Source organism: Stigmatopora argus, chromosome 1 (assembly GCF_051989625.1).
Source record: "Stigmatopora argus isolate UIUO_Sarg chromosome 1, RoL_Sarg_1.0, whole genome shotgun sequence".
NCBI classification, from domain to species: Eukaryota; Metazoa; Chordata; class Actinopteri; order Syngnathiformes; family Syngnathidae; genus Stigmatopora; species Stigmatopora argus.
This window is the reverse complement of record NC_135387.1, coordinates 6,408,825-6,415,354: the sequence shown is the minus strand read 5'-3', so window position 1 is coordinate 6,415,354 and position 6,530 is coordinate 6,408,825.

Below are 6,530 nucleotides of genomic sequence, written 5' to 3'. Positions count from 1 at the left end.
ATAATAAATTGAATTATTGTTGTACAACTATACTATATATATATATACATATCCACGCACTTATATTTAGCAAATATTCATTTAATTTCTCTACTAATGTATAGTGTTACTACAATAACACTGGCTTGTATATGATTTTCAATACATTTTAAGTGTATGAAGAATAGTTGAATGTGAACTAATGCATCAGTTCCTTTCAATAACAAAGACAAGCCAGTACACTCCTTTGCTGTCTATTATGCAGAAGAGAAGTTGAGGTTATGCTTGGGCAGTGCCACACAAGAGAAAGACTGGTCATGCCCTACTAATTTTACACTATCTGCCATTCTCAAACAAGGCATTGCTGATTTTTATAATTAGTTATAATGTTGTCATCATTCCTTTCGAGGAGGCGCGGTATGAAAAATGAATGAATTTTATGTGTTGCCAACTGGAAATCTTGTACTTACAGTGTCACTTGACTATTAATTGCACTGTAATTGTCAAGATGGGTTAGTTTTAGTTGTACTTAAACTCATGTCCATTTTAATTCAAATGTCAATTTCTGCTTACTTTGCATAAATTCCAAGTTCTACTTCAAATGTTGTGTTCTTCTTTTTTAATGGTTTTGCTCCCCTAAAGGTTTTTCCAATAATTAGCATTTGTTTTCCATCAAGGCATGCGAGTGAGATAGCCATTCATTAATTTTCAACACCACTCGTTCTTGTCCGGGTCTCGGGGTGCTGGAGCCTATCCCATCGGACTTAGGGGGATAGGGAGACCAGTCAGTCATAGGGCGCATGTAGAGACAAAGAAACATTTGCAGTCACACCGCCACCAAGTCTGAATCGATTCCACGCTGCCCGCTTCAAAGTCGGGTGAATGAACCACCACAACATTGGGTGGCAATCAAGTGAAAATGGTTAACATAAAGTTTAAAGTGGTTAGCGCGTCGACGTCACAGCTCTGGGGTCCTGGGTTCAAATCCAGGTCACGTCCACCTGTGTGGAGTTTGCATGTTCTCCCCAGGCCTGCATGGGTTTCCTCTGGGTACTCCGGTTTCCTCCCACATTCCAAAAACATGCATGGTAGGCTGATTGGAGACTACATTTCCCCTAGGTATGTGTGTGAGTGTGCATGGTTTTCTGTCTCCTTGTGCCCTGCGATTGGCTGGCCACCGATTCAGGGTTTCCCCTGCTTCTGGCCTGGAGTCAGCTGGGATAGGCTCCAGCACCCTCTGTCACCCTAATGAGGATAAAACAGTTCAGAAAATGAGATGAGATGAGATAAAGTTTCAAATTCTGCAAACTTTTTTGTTTTTACATTTTCCACAAGTTTGATGGTTTGTTTCTTTGCTCACATAGTTGCTTGTCCACACACATGCAGACACACACACGCACACACAAACGCTCACCAGACAGTTCATCACATTCAGACATTTTGACTGCATGCTTCTGTTAATCTTGCATGAGGTCATTATGCGTTCCCCTTCATTTGAGTTCCAGTGAATCCAGATGCAAGTGAAGGCATACGTGTAGTGTCACCTTACTCTTTATCACACACTCCTATGGCAAGACTAATACAAAGGTCATCTGGAATCTCACTCAGACAACATGACACATGCACACACACACTGATGCAGCGTTTGAGTCACACAGGTGTGGTATTCTTGGTGTGTAACAAGTACCCGTTTGTCACCTTGTGTGATCTAATGCATATAAATCAAACACAAATGAAAAGCCGCTGATTCAATGGTTATGATGTTGTCATTGTGTCTGAAATTATATGTCTTTTGGTCTGTATAAAGTAGGACTCTTACGCACTATCTTGCAACATGTGTTTTCATTGCGTAAATGCCCACAACAAAGGAAATTGATTCAATGTGTAAGAATTAGAGCAAGATAGATTTACAGGAGAAGGGATGGAGGGGGAGGGAAGGGATGTGAGAGGGAGCTCCGTCATTCATAGCTGCTGACTGCATCCCTCCGCCCCCTTAAAAGGGCAAAAACACTGGAGCTCATCTCTCCGTCCATTTCCCAGTGGCACCATCTTCATTATTAACTTCAAATTGAATTTAATGGTGTATGTTCTTCCTCAGGATACATCTTCAAAACAACACAATTCCATACTGTCATCCGACGAAGTCAGGGCCACAAAACCATTTTCTTCTTGAAATCTGTACATCTCTTTGTATCACAGTAAATTTCTTGCTTGTTAACTTTACCCGCCTCCTCACTTGGTCTCTCACAGATGCTTTTCTCTCTTTAGTTCAACAAGACTTGACAGGGGCATTTTGGTCAAGAGGGAATATGATACTGCTTGCTTGGGGAAAGAGCCAAAGACGAGAAAAAATAAGAACACACGGGAGGCGGGGAGGTTTTTGGATGGGGGGAGGTTGGACTTGGTCGAAATGAACAGTGTAAAAGTGTAGGAAAGACAGGCAGCGAGAGAGAGGAAGAGAAAGCTTTCCTTAAAAGGCTTTGTTTGTAGATAGAGAAGGGCGTCCCAATGTTTAAATGTACTCGTGAGTGCACATTCCCAAGACATTTTATAATCTATTTGTTAACAGGTGGGTGTGGGGGCATCAAGATCAACAAGTTTCATAAGCAAAACTATACTGAGATTTCTATTTACTGCAGGAGTGTCAAACTCTTCTTCTAGTTATGTTTGACTTTGGTAGGATATTATGTTTGCCAACTTGGACTGCCAAGAGTCATCGAATAATTGATAACTAACTGATGATAAGAGTAATCATTTATTAAAGACATTGTTAACCTCAAGATGGTCCAAAGCATTTTTTGTATTTTTTTAATTTACAATATCGGTAGTTAGCTATTTCCTTTTTTTCATTTTCAAAAGAGGAAACAACTGAAAATATGTTTCCATTTTTTTATTCTATTAAGATATCTTCAATTTATCATGTTTTATCAACATTTTTCACTGGACAGCCCCCCCCCCCCCCAAAACAACAACAACAAACAAACAAACAAAAAAAATGACAAAAATTATACCAGTTTTTCAAAAGTGATTCCATGAAAACAGCATTTTAAAAAAAATGAAATGAATGACAGTAGATATTATCTCTTTTTATATATTTGTTAAGGAAAAGAACAGACACTGGTCTATTTAATCCCCAATATTTAATCAAAGACAGCAAAAATGTCACTTTTGCAAAAAACATCAAGTTGAAGCACAAAATTAATTTCGCAGGCCACACAACATGGTGTGGTAGGCTGGATCTCATTTGTGTGTATTTGCCCCAGAAAGTGCCTGATTCACTTACACGTATTGTCGTCAGGTTTTCTACTGAGGAAAAAGATAACACATAAACATATACATACACATATACAGTCACATGAACACACAGTGCACACCAAGTAAACCAGGAGAAGGTCCAAATTCCTGACCCTCCCAATTTGTCAAGCCTCTCATCCAATCTGTGTGATTGTCTTAATATGGCAAGGGAGTGGAAAGACACCCTTGTAGGAGTCACTAAAGTAAATGTCCAACAGTTCCTCGCCTTTTATTCCAAACAAGAGTCAAGTGTTTATTTAATCTTTGAAAGGCACCTACATTACGTCGGATTCCGTGAGTCAAAGTGAAAAAAATTGCAGGTTTGAATACTCTGCAGTGGATGTTTTATTTTTTTGTGCTTGGTTTCACATACTTTTTTTTGTCACATAGCTCAACTTTTAGAAAAGTTTGATGCTGAAAAAGAACAAAATGAGCTCCATTTTAATTTATTATTTATATTCAAAACAGCATGTTGGGTCCTCAGTGTTACAGTATATTTGTAAACTCATTAAATGGTGTGATTGAATGATTTAGTTTAGTGTTGCCTATAGAAACAATTGAAATCATTTATTTACATTAAAAGAGGCGGCCCGGCGAATGAATGGTTAGCGCCTCGGCCTCACAGTTCTGGGGGCCTGGGTTCAATCCCAGGTCGGTCCTCCTGTGTGGAGTTTGCATGTTCTCCCCGTGCTTGCGTGGGTTTTCTTCAGGTACTCCAGTTTCCTCCAACATCCCAAAAATATGCAGGTTAGGCTTGTTGAACAATCTAAATTGCCCGGAGATATCAGAGGGAACGTGAATGCTTGTCCGTTTCCTTGTCCATTTCCTTGTGCCCTGCGATTGGCTGGCCACAAATTCAGGGATAGGCTCCAGCACCCCCCACAACCCTTGTAAGGATAAAGCGGTTCAGAAAATGAATGAATGAATGAATTAAAGGGATGTCCAGTGCCTCTCACAGAATTGCTTGCAAATGACCAATCATTTTCAGTCACACAATGCACTGTGACGCACATGCTCCCAGACCACATTAAGACATACTGTAGGACCCCAAGAGGATAACAGATATCCCAAACTGTTTTGAGTCAGCCTGTTGAGGACATCAGTGAATCACTCTGATAACTGCTTTCTGTGTTTTCATATCTTTATTCCTAGTCCTGCTCTCTTGCTGCATGGTTAAAGTAGTTGCACTGTATTTGTTAACCTTTGCTCAGAGTATTTGTGTTCTGATAGCATTCATTGGAACGATCATTTTAGGAGTTGTAGATTGCCATATAGCGCGTATTTGCATTATAATGTTTCCATGACATCAACCCTCTCTTATAGCTAAAAAAAAGTGATTTGAACCCCTTAATATGGAATTGATTTGAATTGAATTGAACTGAATGCTTTTATTGCCATTATACAAGTATATAATGAGATTTAAAGCTTTCACCACATGGTGCACAACCAACAACAGACAGACAAATAAATAATCAATAAAAAAAAAGAATCAATAAGTAATCCAAGTGAGGTCAGCAGAGTGAAGCGGGTCTGTTCTGAGTCTATGGACGCAACAACAAACAAGCAGACACATAGAATGATATGTATAGATTCAATATGTAGTATCAATATGTAGCAGAGCTAAATAATCAATAAATAAGACATAAATAATTCATATAAATATATATATATATAATATTAATATATAATTTTAAAAATCATAAGATGTCCTGGCGGCTCCAGTTGGTATAAAATGAAAAGTAATAATGGTAAGTAATTTTGACGTGCTTCATGATTCACAAAGCCCCATAGAATTAAAATAATTTTATGTTCTAAAAACATTTTTTTCAAGCCCGAAGGCCATTTTTTTTGTAATTCTTTGGAATTAATATAGGCAGCCTCACAGTTCTGAGATCGAGGCCTCCCTGTGGGGAGTTTCCGATTGGCTGACCACCAATTCAGGGTGTCCCCCACCTGGTGCGCCTAGTTGCCTGGGATAGTCTCTAGCACCCCCCACAAATATATCTTCAAGTTAATAATGTCTTTTTTCGCCTTCATCTTCAAACATTCAACAAAGTCAAATGCATGATTACTAATGAATCAGCTTTACGATTACGACGGGAAAAAACATTTTTCCATTCTTTTAAAAAGATTGCTACAGCTGACATGTCAAAGTCTTTCATTACACATCTTGGTATTACAACCATTAAGACAGCTACTGTTTTATTAAGAAAACAAAAAAGATTTAAGTTTGCTAGCTTCAGACTATTTTCCCGAGCGGGTGAAATAAGGACAGGCTCCTATGACCTTATTATGAGCAAGCACTTTAATCAAAATGAAAGGAATTCTTTGTTGCGACACATGCACAAATTCCTTCTTTTCAAAATGTCAACTGATGGGCTGGAGGAAATTTCAAATATTTTATGTTTAAATGATTAAAACGTGTATATATAGGTTATATATAAACAATATATGTCAATATTGTGAATTGATTCAGCCATCCACATCTTGTTTAGATATTAGTAATGCAATCCACTGACCGGTCGGCATTGCATATCAGAATCTGTTCTCAATTACCTTACCTGGTTAAATATAGATTCAATAAATACATGTATACCTTTTTACTAAACCCAATAAAGATCCAATGAACATCTTTTCCTCCTCTGCTGTTTTTATGTAACTGAATTGCCTACTTGAAGTGGTCTTTAAACATCCATATATTTCACATGTCTAAAAATGGACCTAGCTTTAACCAGTAAAACATTTCCACATTTAGTCCTGCTGGTTATATGGGATCAAGGTTTATGTGCGTTGAGTGGCTTTGCCTTGGAGTCAAAGGAGGGGGGGTTGTTATGTGAGACAGCAGAAAAGAATATGGCATATTTGCTCATTTGCTCCCACTAAAAAAGTGACATATTTTTAAAAACAATGCTTGCGAGAGTTATAATCTACTCATATGAGCATAATGATCACCATTGGCTAATATGTAGCTTCGTATATCTGAATGCAGTGCACTACACTAAACAAGAGGCAGAAAGGCAAGACAAGAGGCCAAGGTCCATTTTGAACAATCAACTTCAACACTTCCAGTCAAACACTGAACCTCTTCAGTTTCCTAAACTGGCTACCAATGACTCTTTTGTTATGTGGCTTTTTAGTCGGCGCCATACAACTCAGACTTTTAACTACTGCCTCCAAAACTTCATTCATTCATTTTCTTAACCACTTTATCCTCACTGCGGTCACGGGGGTGCTAGAGCCTATCCCAGCTGCCTTCG